Source organism: Ochotona princeps, unplaced genomic scaffold, assembly GCF_030435755.1.
Source record: "Ochotona princeps isolate mOchPri1 unplaced genomic scaffold, mOchPri1.hap1 HAP1_SCAFFOLD_2501, whole genome shotgun sequence".
Classification (NCBI taxonomy): domain Eukaryota; kingdom Metazoa; phylum Chordata; class Mammalia; order Lagomorpha; family Ochotonidae; genus Ochotona; species Ochotona princeps.
Window position 1 is genome coordinate 15,440 of NW_026700521.1, and position 15,439 is coordinate 30,878.

Genomic DNA, 15,439 nt, shown 5'->3' on the forward strand with positions numbered 1-15,439 from the left:
TATACACACATATACACATATATATATATATATATATATGTATACAGACTGCCACACACACACACACACACGTCATCAGACAGACCGAGAGACCGACAGACAGACACATATACCTTCACACGTACATAAACACACAACCACCCCCGCGTACGACGGCACTCCAACACGCACACTCACACAACTACGCTACGCATACAGACACAGACACACACACAAACATACACCCGTGCGAACACCCAAGGAAACATACACATACAATAATACACAAACATACACACACAAACTTATAGCCGTGCAAACACACAAACAAACATACGTCTACTTATATATAAAAAAGAAACAAGCTTACTGTTGTTGGCAGTGGGCTTGCAGGAAAGAGCAGGTTGCGTCGAAGCTGCATTATGAAGTGAGCTACTTGCAGCCCCGTCAAGAGCAAGTATTTCCACTGGAGCGCTGGTTGCTGCTGGCGTTGACTCTGATGGACGAACATTGCTACTGTGTTCGTCTATACTCCTTGACTGTGGAGCCCTATCACTTGTTCTTGGCTCTAGACCACTTCTAACAACTGCTGCCGTTCCATTTTCACTTACCACCTCCACTACTGCTCCCGGGTGCTGCTGGCTGTTGCTGCTGCTGCTGCTGTTGCTGCTGCTGCTGTTGCTGCTGTTGCTGGTGCTGCTGGTGGTTCTGTCGTTGCCGTCGTTGCTGCTGCTGTTGTTGCTGTCACTCCACCGGGAGTGGGTGCTACTTGTGTTGTAGTATTAGTGGTAGTAGCAGTAGTATGTATTCGTAATGAAGTATTCCTCAGTTGTTCTTGTGCTCTTCTTCTACTTCCCTTCTGTGCGGGCGTTATTGCTCCTGTATCGACTGTATTATCCTCACCAGGACCTATCTTATTGCTTTCTCGTGAAAATGTATGAGTATCTCCTGCAACAGCTACTGCCGTACTCCTTGTCATAAATGAACGTGATCTTCTTCTTTCAGCAATTGATGCTACTTCGTTATCCTCCCCTCCAATATCTTCTTCTGCTGTCAACCTTCTTGCTGTTGTTGCTGCTCGTACCACTGCTGCTGCTGGTGGTGGCGGTGGTGGTGGTGGTGGTACCGGTACTGCTGCTAGTAGGGTGGCTATGGGACGTGCTGCTGTTGCGGGTGTTGATGGTGATGGGGCTGGTGCTGCTGCTGCTGTAAGTGCAGCATCACCCGTTGAGTCTCCTTGGTGTACGTCAGCAGCATGCGGACGCAGAGTGCTGCTGTAGCAGCGGGGTGATGAGGAAGACGTTTTTCCAGCAACAGCAGACCAGCCAGCAATGACATGATGGTGCTGCTGCTGCTGTTGCATGTTCTTGTGTTGCTGCTCTTGCAATCGTTGCTGTTTTTGCTGGCGGTACGGCTCCTGGCGGTGGTGGTGGAGGTTGTCTATTTTCTTTCTCTCATATCGATATTCTTTCTTGGCTGCAACGACATACCGAGTCTAGATAATCTATCAAAAGGAGAGCTCGAACGAGTAATAAGAGTAGTACTAGTACTAGTAGTAGCATTAGTAACTGGTGGTAGTAGTGGGGGTGTGAATGATGTAAGTGGATACGCGTTAGAAAGAGGGTCTGGTGCTGAATAGTACGAGTGAACAGAAGCAGCGTCTGCATCATCTTCTATGGCCTCCCCATTGTGAGTACTGTCACCAGCTCTTGCTGCAGAGCTGCCGCTATCGAGTCTACTACAAGCCACTAGAGGATCACTATCATCGTCCTCATTTGCTGCAGCAGCAGCAACAGCAGCGGCAACAGGACGACCACTACAAGTCGCAACACCAGTAACAGCAGTGATACCAGAAGGACTAGAGACAGTACTACCGCCAGTCACAGCAGTGGTACTAGTACTACTAGCAGTAGGTGTTGTTGTAGTAGTAGTAGTAGTAGTGTCAAGCGTAATAGAAGTAGTAGTAGTAGTAGAAGCAGCAGCAGCAGTAGTAGTATGACTAGCAAAATTACTACCAGTAGTAGTACTAGTAGTAGTAGAGGTAGTAGTAGTAGTATTAGTAGTAGTATTACGAGTAGCAGCAGGAAAACCAGCACTACAACAAGGAGTATTATCTGTAGTTACAAATGTAGTTCCATGTGTGGTAGTTGTAATCCTACTATTAGTAATAGTAGTAGAGGCACTAGCAGCATGTACATCCGCAGCAGTTCTACTGGTAGTAGTAGCGGCAGCAGTAGTAGTAGGAATACTTACAGTAGCAGGCGTCATTGTACAAGTAGCAGGACCATGAGTAGCACTAGCAACTGTACTAGCAGTAACATTAGCAGCAGGTGTAGCACTAGTAGTAGTAGTAGCAGTGGTGGTGGTGGTCTCCCCAGCGCCCCGCGAAGAACGATATTGAGATGCTGGAGACTCAAAGACACGGGCATCAACAGCGGCAGAAGCCCAACATGTGCCCGAACAGAATAACGAGTCTTCGCACACATTATTTCTTCCTAATCCCTCACGTACAACGAGAGACTGTCCTCCAAGTAGACTTTGTAAAACGTTTGAAGACGATATTCCTACAGAAATAAGCAGAGACGAAATTTCTAACAGCAGTAGATCGTTCTGCACGTAGCTTTCAAAGAGAAAGAAATACATGCCGAAACAAGAACGGATGAATAGAAAAATGTAAGATCGGCGAGAATCTCAAAGCTTTGCTAGAGCAGACGTGACAACCGCCCCCTCAAAGGACAAAAGGGAAAAAGCGCTGCTTCACTGCATGTGGCAATATAGACACCAATCCACAGCATTGCATACTGGAGAAAAAGAACAGAAAGACAGAAACAAAAAGTCAGCAGCAATAGCGGCAGGAGCAGAAGAAGAATGAATCACAGCATCAGCAGCAGCATTAGCACCAACACCTTTAACAGCAGCGCTCGAAAGCAACACATCACCATCGCACTGGCAGCACCAATAGGAGCTGCGACCCACAACAGCACTGGCACCAGCACTGCCAGCAGCACTAGCAGCGGCACTAACATGACCAGGATTAGCAGCTGCACTGCACACGCAATATTAGACGCACCACCCCCTACAGCAGCACTGGCAGCAGTAATACCAGCAGCACCAGCATCAACACTAGCGTGAGCGCCAGCACTAGCTTGAGCTGCACTAGCGCTAGCATTAGCTTGAGTTGCACTAGCACTAGCATTAGCAGCACTAATAGCCCCACACAGGCAGCAGTAGTTGTACCAGCAGCATCAACAGCAGGACGGGGGTAATAGCAGCACTACCACCAACAGAAGCACTGGCAGCAGCCTAAGCAGCAGCACCACCACGAACATCAGCAGCAAAATCAACAGCAACATTCGCAGCAGCACCAGCACAAGCGTTTAAGTAGCACCCTATACAGCACTATATGCAACACTAGCAGCTTTATCATGAATTGCAGTGCGAGTACGTATGCTCTGACCAGTCCGTTCTATTCCCATCTTCCTGCCCGGTCGTCCAACCACTTTTCCTCTCACGCACTAAGACACGAAAACAGACGTCTCCGTCTCGCTGCTTCCGTGTATCACTGCAAAACGAAAGTCATTGTGCTTCTTTCCCTTAGGGGACACACACTTCATCTCTCTTCATACTCACCATCTCTTCCATTGTGTTGCTCCTGCTGCTGCTGTTCCTGCGGCTCCTCTCCCTCCTCCTTCTCCTTTTCCGCCGTCTGCTGCTGCTGCTGCTCCTCAGCATAACCCTGTTGCTTCTCATCTTCCTCTTCCTCCTGTTGCTGCTGCTGCTTCGTATTCGCGTGTTTCTCCTGGAGCTCTCGATGCATGTAGGTCTTGACCGTCGATCTCTGCTGCGATTGCAGCTGCTGATAGTCCACGTGCTGCTCAGTGTTGTGCTGCTGCCGCTGATCACTCATCTGTTGCTCTATCTGCCACTGGTCTATTACCTCTTGCTCTTCCTGCTGCAAGTGCACCACTCCCTGTTGCTGCTGCTCGCCATTTGCTAAATGCTGTCGTCTTTCTGAATTTGCATGTAGCCAGTCTCCGCTGCTTTGTTGCTTCTCCTGATTGTCTCCTTCACGTGTCTCTAATTGCTGCTGCTGTTGCTGTACGTCACCATATGAATGAGGCTGACGTATTGTCGACACGCACGCCTGCGGGAACGTTTTCTGCTGTTGCTGCAAGTTCTCCGCTGCGATTCCACCGTCCTGGAAAACCTTTGTGCTGCCTTCTCTATTTCGCTGCCACTGTTGCAGCCGTGCATCATCCTCCTCCTCCTGCTGCCGCGGCAGCAAACAACCCGCGTCTTGTCCTTGCTGCTGCTGTTGCTGGGGGTGTTCTATATCCATTAGACACTGCTGCCTCTGCTCCGTTTCTTGCTGGCATTGCTGCTCTTGTTGTTGATGCTGCTGTTCCTGCAGATGCTGATGTTGCTGCTGCCGCTGCAGCATAATATGGTCCTCATCAACGTCCTCTTTTTGTTCCTGTAATCTCTGCATAGTTCCGTGACTGCTCTGCATGGCAGGAGCAGTAATCTCATGGCTCGCCATGCTGCCTACCGTCGCCCCCTCGCCCTCACATCTGTCATTAAGCTAGTAGCAGTACTTAAAAATTAGCAGGCAGCAGCAACCAATACACGCATCTGAAGAACACTTCACTCAAGAACACACTTTGTGATGGAAGCGACAAACAATACAGGAATGTGAAACTCCGAAAAACTCTTTTGTGTGTCTAGTATGACCTCAAAACGTCAGCCTCTAATTTATAGAGTTAACGTGTCAGAGAGAATACGATACTTACGAAGTCCTCATACAAGTCTTCGTGTGTAAAGTAGATATCATACCTACAGCCTAGTACTCCAAACCCTCTTATGCATTACAATGAAGCAGAAGCATACTGCTTCCAAAATGTCAATGTCAATAGTCAAGAACAACGTCATTGGACATATACCCAGCCCCCCTTGGCCCCGTGAGACGTACAAAAACGCGCGCCAGATACGCAGCACGGCAACGCAAGTAGCAGTAGCATTGCTGGTGCCTGCTGCTACTGCTTGTTGCTGATGCCTGGTGCTAATGGCTGCTGCTGGGGCCTCCTACTGCCGCCTGCTGCTCGTGCGTGCTGCCAACGCCTGCTACTGATCCTTGACGCTGCTTGTGATGGTGAGGGAAACTGTGTATCGCGAGTGACTCCTGACGATTCCCCTTGCCCTTCATGTTTTGGTGTTGTTCACACCTAGCTGCTGCAAATGCGGTTCTTCTCCTCATCTAGCGTCTCCTCCTCCTGCTGGATCATCCTTCCCTCGTCTTGCTGCTCGTAACCGTTATACATCTTCGTTCTCTCCCAGTGGCTGCAGTGGCAGCTACACCATGTTATTCTGCGGCTGCTGATGATTCTTTCTGCACTGCTGTGTATCTCCATCTAACCACTTATTCTTATCTTGACTCCAACCAAAAGCTTTCACAAGCTCTGACAGCTGGAATGAGAGTTACCTGCATTAGGAAGTAGCTGAAGCTTAAGTCTCCACAGCGGCTGTCTCCTGAAAAATCCTACGGCGGACGCGACAAGACCAGTTTAGCAAGAGAACTGTGTGCCAGCTGTGCGACAAGAATGAGAACAACATCGGGAAGTGAGACGTGTGTGTTGGAAGACCAGCGTGAAAAAGACAAAGGACGAAAGCAGTTGCTTCATGGGAAAACGGCAGCGACGCACAAACTCCCAGCGGCAGCCGCAAGGGTAGGTGTTAGTTCGAATCAGTTGAAGTTCGCCTCCATGTGCGTCGTAGAGTGCAGCATGGATCGTCGCGTTTTTAGCAAATAAAGCGGTCCCAACAGAAAACTTCTAACAAAGAGTGAGATGTACAAGTTACTTCAAAATCAACAGTAAGGTTAATAGAACCACCGCGGGAGACACATCGCGTAGATACCAAGGACAACGGCTGCTGATGAGCGCCTGAACTAGCAGGAACGCATCGGGCAACAGTACCAACACAAGTGCCAGCAGCGGTAGTAAGAGCAGTGTAGACATAAACGCTTCCAGTGTCTTGACTGCTACTTATCGCTTTTCCATCTGGACTGGTCCGACGCGGTTCGCGCAGCGCTCGGGCATGCAGCGGCTGCGGTACACACAGAAGAAAGTGTATAGCAGCACGCGAGACATACACCGGCATTACACAGTCACTACTTTGCTGATCTTGTGGCTGTGCCCGTTATCTGCAGGGAAGAAGTCAAGCCGAAGTGGCACGTAAAACGCCAGCTACACGGCGTACTGTAGAAGTGCTGCGGGTCGAACGCTGAAGCAGTACCTTGAGTCAATAGTACCATCTCCAAGAGAAACCACTGACGAGAATATATTCAGTCGACCCCGACAGGAGTTGTAATGATAGTGATACACATCCTGATCCTTGTATCAATATATTTCTGAGGCATATTTCCCATTTGGACGAGACAGAATACGAGGCGACTGTGTTACTTTACTATTCAAATGTATAAATCTTTTATATTATCAGTTTGGGGCTCTCGTTCGACCTCCACATCAATGAAGGAATAACAGCGGGTCACCGGGAAGGCGACCCGAGTTTACGCAACAAAATAGACAATGTAATTCTTGAAACTCTATTCGCGGGCTCTCTCTTCCGATACCCGGGAGAGCGTGCGGATGTAGGATGACGAGCTGTACACGCCACCGCTGTTGCACGGCTGGAAGTTCCCGGCGGCGAGCTGCATCAGATGTATTATCAGCTACCACCGCCGCCAAATTAACACCGACAGGGAGAACGATGGAGCGGTAAAGGGCCAAATCCTCGTTTCCAAACGGCACAGACTAGGAAAAGACGAATGCGGAAAACGAGGCAAGATGCAGCGGTAGATCGTTGGTGGGAGAGAGCGCTGAAAAGAAATGTAAGACAGGTTGAGGACGGGGAGGGGGGGCTGCGAGAAGTGTATGGCATGCCGGTGAGTGTCACTCTCCGTGGCTTCATTGTCGCAGGAGGTAGCAAGTGCCTGTAGGAGAAAGAAATCAAATGCAGCAAACATGGGAAAGAAGAGTCTCACACAATCACACACCCGCCTCCCCTCGCCTTTCCTGAATAATTCACAAGCATCTGGAATGTCATGAGGATGCTCCGAGTAGCTCTTCCGCTGTATGTACACCTCGGGAGGGCTGGATGGCTCAAGACAACAATGAGAATTCACTTTGCTTCAAACAACTTTGTAGCAAGCGCAAATACACGCAGTTACGCATGCAACAATCCGCTTTACTCGAAGTGTTGCTCGCAAATGCATGCAACACGCTCTTTGTAGAACACACCATCAACACGCGCAGAACGCCTATCAGGTGCAAGCATTCTCCACCTCTCCCTTGGAATGATGCTACAGCTACTCTTACATGTCTAGAAGGCTTTCAAGTAGATATATATATGTATGGCTAGCATAGTAGTTTACAGGATGTATACTGCATTTTCGATCTGTTGCGCATGTGCGTATGTACATGTGTACGTAAGCCCAAACGCGCTGTGGGCATGAAGCTAATGGGTTGGAAAGCTACTAGCGTACCACATGGTGTTCGATGATTGCGGTAGCACGTTCGGGGCCGGCGGAGAACGGAGGGGGTGTGTGCGCACGCTAGCCCCCCGTGTAGACGTGTCTATCGACTAGTAGCACAGGAGGGCCGGGATCCATCTGTCTCTGTGCCTTCATATATATACGCATATTTATATAATATATACTCATATAAGTTTGTAAGCCTCGCCGTATGAAGATATACAGAGGAGAACATGTCTTTGTGGCCGCCAGTCCCCAGCATATGTGTATACAGATAGAGATTTGTGCATTTATATACAAGCGGGCGTGTGCCTGCCGAGATGCTGTTCTCAATCATTCCTGGGTTTGTACGCAGCTATACATGTATTCATGTGTATATTAGAGTAGAGGTACATATATATATATATATAGTTGTACGCGCACCTCAGCCAGTGTAGAAGAGTAGGGGGAGAGCGGGTGTGTGTGTGTGTGTGTGTGTGTAGAGTTTTGCGTCCCGTAATTGCACTGCTATATAGGTATAAGTACATACATTCATAGATATACATGTAGAGATATATAGATATATGCGAAGGTATCATATGCCGTGAAAAGGGGAACACGTCACTGCTCCGGTCTAAGTTTTGGCTGCACCGCAAGTTACGGGGCCGTGTGTTCGTATGCACATGTGCCGATCGAACTTCTCGACAATTCCTTGCGTACTGACACGCATGGTTGCCAATAGGACGCAACGTGGTCCATGTTTCAGGTATTTAAGAGCAATAGATAAAATGCACACTACTGTGGCAAAGGCCCGGCCCTCCTGTAGCCTCGACATCATGCCCAAGGAGTTGAACCGTCGTATATCAATTTCGTAACAGCGCAGGTAAAGTGCCCACTTCCAGTCGTTATACCAGGCTAAGTGCGTTTTTCTGAATATTCTGTGCACGGAGTGTTGTATCAGCCGTACGGTTTTATCCGTGCACGCTCCAGATCTCCGTACACGGCACCGAAGTCACCCGGAGACTCACTTCGAACCTCTGTCCTTACACAGAGAAGTAGACAACCCGGTACATAAGGTTCGCAAACAGTCTGGCATAGAATGCAGTTGTCACGAATATGGTCGGGAGTGAGTTCTAGCACGTATTTCTTGTATTCGTTGGAACGCCTTACAACCTTTACAAGTGCACTTTGCAGGACGTGCAACAGCAACGGACCAGACATAAAGATGTATGATGAACTTTTCGCGCGCACACACAAACGCACACACCCTCACGCACTTGTAAGACAAGCACACATACATTTTCATTAAGGCGTCTTTGCTTTCTCTCTATACCGGCTGTTTTGGAGCAGGTAATCATATTCATGGCTCCTAAGAATCGATTTCCTCGGCATCTGAGTCCTCGCTCTCCTTTGAACAGCTGCATTTGCGGCAGCACATCTTGGGTGCGACTTTCAAGGCGAGTGCTCGACGGCACACTTCCCTCAAATCCACATCTGCAACACAATCAGCTCTCTAGTGGCACACGTTTGCGGCTTTCGTCTCGAGTGTGTAGAGCACTTTAATCAGCTTGGAACGGCTGACAGCGCACCTGGGAAGCCGTCACTCTCACCGCTGCTTGGAAAGAGTACGAAAACTGCTTACGCGCCTGCATACATCTCGGGATTTCCTTGTTTCTGATGAGCCATCGTAGAAGTGCCACTTGCGGCGGTAGCTCGCACATTGTCATGTTACGAAAACTGCTAGAACCCGGCAGTTTTCATGTATATTTTCAATAAATACTGAGGTACCTCTCGTGTACCTCGGTGCAGAAGTTCTCTCACGCAGTGCAGCTGTCAAGGAAACACGAAGTGTCCTTCCACGAAGCTCCATTGGATCGCCATCCTCGATACCGCACTCGGCCACCAGCCGATCCTCAGGGAAGAAAGTCAACGTCTTCCGGTTCTTTCGACGCTTTCTAACGAACGTGCGTCTGCACTACCGTGCACACGGCGCAGGATAGCCTTCTGACCTGTAAGCCGGCCTGCAACTGAACACCATCTGACCCTTATATTGACTACATTTAATTTGATTGATTCACATCATCAACGATGCATGCCCGATTCGCACGCACAGAGGCATTTACATACTAATACATGATGCAATGTGATGCCACAACACATGGAAGTTACAAATGCTCATGCCTGAAGATCTCTGACTTCGGGCTGCTTCCGCAGTCGATGTGATGCAGCCAAGATGATGAAGAGTCTGGGAGCTATTTTGCAGTAGAGGGCTGAAAAACGGAGAATTCTCGCGGTTCCACGAAGACGTCTCTCTCCGCAGGTGGAACGTACTCGAGACCTAATGCGTGAAAAATATCAGTTTCGTTGTCGCAGCGCACACCGCTCTGCATATCTTTCCACAGCACGCGGAAAGCGTTGCCGCCGTTTCCACGCTTTCCTCTTCCTAAATTGGTGCTTCTCAAGCGTCTGTAGACCGTTTCGTCTAGTGGAAGTCTCGGTGAGTTCTTGCCCTTCGAAGGGGTGCTGCCGCTGCGTGATACATCAATGTGGCTGTGGCTATCGCTCACGCAAATGACGTCGGCGTCGGACGTGCCGCACTTCTGTAATGAACGGTCGCTACTACTGCCATCTCGACGGGTGTGTTGGCCTCCTGGTGTGACGGAGGAGACAGAGTTCCTGTCCCCGCCGGCGTGAACAGTAGGAATTGCAGCGTCCAATTCGTTTCCGCCGATAGAGTCAGCGGCAGTCGCAGCAGGATTGAGACTCGTGTCAGCAGTATCGACGCGAACGTCACTAGATGTTGCGCGGTCAGCGCTGTTTATGGCCGGAAAAGACGCCACCGGATAAAGCCCCGTGTCATCAAGAGAGTAACCGCATCGCTTGGCCCAAACCCGCATGGCACGATTATATTCTGCTGATCCTGTGAAATATAGTAGCGCAAACGCTGCACATCTAGCGGGGTATATTTTTATGTCAATTCGTCGGGCCAGCCGAGGACCCACAAATGTAGCGTGGGGATTCTCATGTAATTTCTTGCCAGACGGATCTGTTCCTTGTAATAAACTTGCTTTTTCTTTTCTTCCTCCTGCTGCTTCCGACTTCGCGGCAGCAGCTAATGTCACATCGCCTGCAGCACAGTAACTCAGATGTCATTCGCACATGTTGAAAAGAAGCCTCCTGCACACCACACAAAGATATTTCCCTCTTTCTCTTTTCTCTCTCTCTCTTTCATCTGTATCTACATATATAAATATATGCTCGAGGATCCACATAGATAGACATCGTACCCTCTCTCTCTCCCTCTCTCTCTATATAAAAGTTTAAGGGTATATTATCTAAAGCTATTTGGTTCCCGCACACACACACACATTGTAAGTATACAGAAAGTCGAGAGGGCATATGCGTGACGACCTGATTGTAATCTACATACATATATGTGATGTCATCACACAGATGTACGCGGGCGTCTATATGATATGCGTCAGACGAAGATCCATGAAACATTCGACTATCCCTTCATGTAGTGCATATCTGCGTGCAGAGACGTTGACGTATGTCTCAGATACATATCAATACAATCACTTACGTATATAAAAATATATCCGCGTACGCATATAAAACGATATCGTGGAGAGACAGAGCAAACTCGTGCTATCACAACAGTCAATCTATCATATGAAAACGTGGCACCACACGCAACCAAAAAATGTAGCACCAAAGAGAGAGACAGAGCACAATCGTGTCGTTATTTTCTCCAGGCGTAAAAAGAAAAGGGGAAAGCAGTAAAGGCACCATCATAAAAGGAACCTACTCAAAGGAGAAGCCCTCGGTGGCCACACGCAGGCACCGCAATACAATTCAACTCCTGCGCGTTTTCTTGCGGAGAGATGGCCGTGAGATAACTCATCTTGTGCAGCTGATGTTGTCTCGGTTTCTGCAGCAGTGCCGTCTCGTCTCCTCCTTTTCTTCGCGGAGTTCGCTGAAGACGAAACTTCTGAGGCTGTCCACGCGTTTGTGTCAACTTCTGCTTCTTCATTCCCTTCCGCACCCCCAACACCAACCGCTGGAGCATCACCTATCAAGAGGTTGTCTACAAGCAGCCCTGCTAACGTAAGGCGCTTCACCACTCTGTGGCTCACATACCCGGCAGACAGTAGTGCAAAACACACACACAAACACACACACACACACATATATATATGCACACTGACACACATACCTAGTCGACAGCAACAAGAGCAGCAGCATGTTGTGAGGGCTACGAGAGAATATACGTGTCATACATATCTACATATATACTTACGCGCTTGCATGGTGGAATGAAAGAAGCAGCAAACGTTTCGCTCTTCAAAAAATATCAGTACGCAGACATCACATTCTCGAAAAAGCACGACAGCTACACTGGTCCAGCGGTAAACAGCGATGTGTGGGCAGCTAAAAAGGCAATAGAACCACAAGGTCTTCATTATGCAATTACAAAAGAAAAACTCATACTTGTCTAGGCAGTGGTGTAGATGCAGCACTCATCAAAAAGAGAAACGGTGCAAGAGTATCAACAAAACTCCTGATAGCAGTAACAGTAGCAGGAACATAAAACTTTGATAGTCTACCTCCGGATAGAAAAGAACAATACGGAACCTGGGCAAGCATATCGGTGAGAACTGGGAAAAGACGGTGGCGGATAGACAGATGACTCAAATTTCAATTCGGGCTTTTGCACGTAAAGTATGTGTATGCATAACACCTGTGTGTGGGGGGTCTGTATGCGTGTGTGTATGTACATATAAATGTCTGTGTGTGTGTATGTACATATATGTGTCTGTGTGTGTGTGTGGATAATACGTACATGCATGTGTGTAGGTCACGCATATTCAACGGACACAATGCAATAAATACAAGACGTTATTGTTTTTCGGAAGTACCTTGCTGTTCACTCATACACGTCAGGTATGTGCCTATATTATATACATTTAGCACGAGGTCGGTGTGCCACCGCGATGCATACACCAGCCACAGGCGGCAAGACGTTTTTGTGAACGAAAAACGTAAAAGAAGCGAGACAATTGCACAGAGTGGGTGGTCATACTCGTGATACGCACATACATACTGTTGCTTTCACTAGATATACACATACGTACAACAGATGAACGTCGCTATACATATACATATATATATATATATATGCAGGAACGATGAACGTCGGCGCCGTCAATACACATATATATACATATACGTTCATGCTTTCGATATAGATATATATATATGTATATACACATGTAAACATAAATATTCACAGTGGTAATGTATGAAGACACTTAAAAATCGATGCTTTTTGATATGTATGCATGGGTGATCGGCGCTATCATTATGTATACAATATAGAATCATGATTACAGACTCTCCCAATGTATACGTATGTGCAATACATAGACGCTTTCAGAATACAAATACGTGTATATACATAGACATCGACGACGTCAGCATAAGTATATATATGTATGTACTCTGTTATTAAGAGAGAACAACACCTGCACAGAGAGTATGGATGTGTGTAGACGCCTTTCAAGACATAGTCACCGACGACGTATGCACGTGTATGTTTGTGTGCCAAGAGACCAATCATCTTGAGAGATGGGTGTGTCCATATACACTTTTAACTTACCACGAATAGATGTCAGCGGAGACTTGTTTTGTCTGAGACAGACGTCAAGCAGGTACGCGTGTATGCGTGTGCGAAAGGCTAACGCGTTTCTAAATGAATCCCCGCTGATTTTCACGCATATAGAGACGGATACAAAGACGAAGAATAATATGTGTGACTACTGCTGCTTCAATTCGCTTCCTTCTCATGCCTGTGTGTTTTCCCGACGAAGGTGCATCCATCATCTTTGTTTGTATCCTAACTTGTGTAATCCGAGCAATATACCCTGTGCTGTCTGTCTACAATAGAAAGTCATTTATGCGTGCGACACACACATACGTACACACATACATATTTATATATATATATATATATATATATATATATGTATAGAGAGACAGACAGAGATAGAGAGAGAGAGAGAGAGTACCTTGGCTGGCACGTGTCTCTACATATGTGTACATACACAGGAGGCAGAAGAAAGCTTATCGCCTTCCACCTATATACGTGGTACATATATATAAATAATGTACTCGCAAACTGCTGTATATTTGAAAGCAGAAGCGAGCTACTAAACGGGAACACGAAGAAACAAGTAAGTCACTACTATACAGACGTTTACTTACATACATGCTTGAATATGCGTGTGTGTAAGTGTAGTGTAAGTGTGTGTACATATATATGGACCTGGAGGAGCGCACACTTTCGAGAAGCTAGAATTAATGCTGCTGGCAGGGCATGAACTAGAAGGATAATGTACCTATACATATATATATATATATATATACACACACAATATGTATATATATATGTGGTTGCAAATGGACGTCACTGGAATGCACATATGATCTTACAAGTTAAATAATACTCTCGTCCTGCTGCGCGCGTTCATCGCATCGGCTTCTCTCTATGACGACCTACACAGGTGAAAATATATATACACATATACACATATGTCAGTCATACACATTAACATCTACCTATGTGCACCTGTAAATCGATGTATAGCTTCACTAATATACTACTTGCATGGTGTCACTTAGCAATCATGCCATATTGAAAGTAATTCAGTATGTACAGTAAACCTACACATGTTTATTTACATACGTACAAATATGTCAGGCAGTTTCACCATCATCCACATATGTGCCTACACACACACATATATATATATATATATATATATATACATATGTATGTATGTCAGTGATTCACAATATCATCTACGTTTATGTGCAAATATATACATATATATACACGTCAGTCAATTCTATTACCATTTACATACGCGCATGTATATATATATATATATTTATATCGATATATGTCTGTCAATCACATTATCAGCTACGTATGTGCACACACGTACATATATACAATTATGCCACTCAATTACATCATCGTCTACATCTGTGCATATATATATACGTATGCCGTTCTTTTACACTATCAACTGCATATGTGCATATGTATATATATATATATATATATGCATGCACGTCAGTTACTTTCGCATTCAACTAGCTTTATGCATATACATATATATATACACCCATGTAAGTCTATCACCTTATCACCTGTATCTGTACATTTAAGTATGTATATATATATATATGTATGTATTATTTAAGTAGATGTCCGTCATTCAATCATATTTTCATCTGCATATGTGCATCTATATATATACACGTATGCCTCCGTTTACATTAAGCCCTATACATGTATGAATATATATATATGTATTCACACACACTTATATATACATAAATAGATGTACGTTCGTCAATCACAGTGTGGTCTACATATGTGCATATGTATCTACATACACACATGAAGGACTCAATCACATAATAGAGATCATCAACAAGAAGATAAATACATATATATCTCTTTAAAGTCGTGTGTATATCTGTGCACATACCCTACTCTTGCGTCAAGGACAAAGTTGCCTTTTAATGATAAGGGGGTGTGATAATAGGAATAACAGGGGGTAATGTATATTATCAGTGGCGTGGAGGTTTTGCACGCGGAGACCAACGAGCTCTTCCCGCACCCTCAAACATCCATTTAGAGAAGTGTCGTTATATTACGTACGACTTTTTTATGCAGAGACGTCTTGTCCTCGTGAGAACGAGGGCTTGCCGGGAAAAAAAAGCGTGTCCACCCTCTACTACGGCAACTTTTTTCGAAAGTAAGTGGAAGCGTATGTGAATATACATGTAGAGGATGACATCTGCAATTCAAGTGGCGAGAAGGGACAGTGTGCAAGCAAAAAATGGTCAGCCTCTCTCGCTCTTCCTCTACGTCCTTCT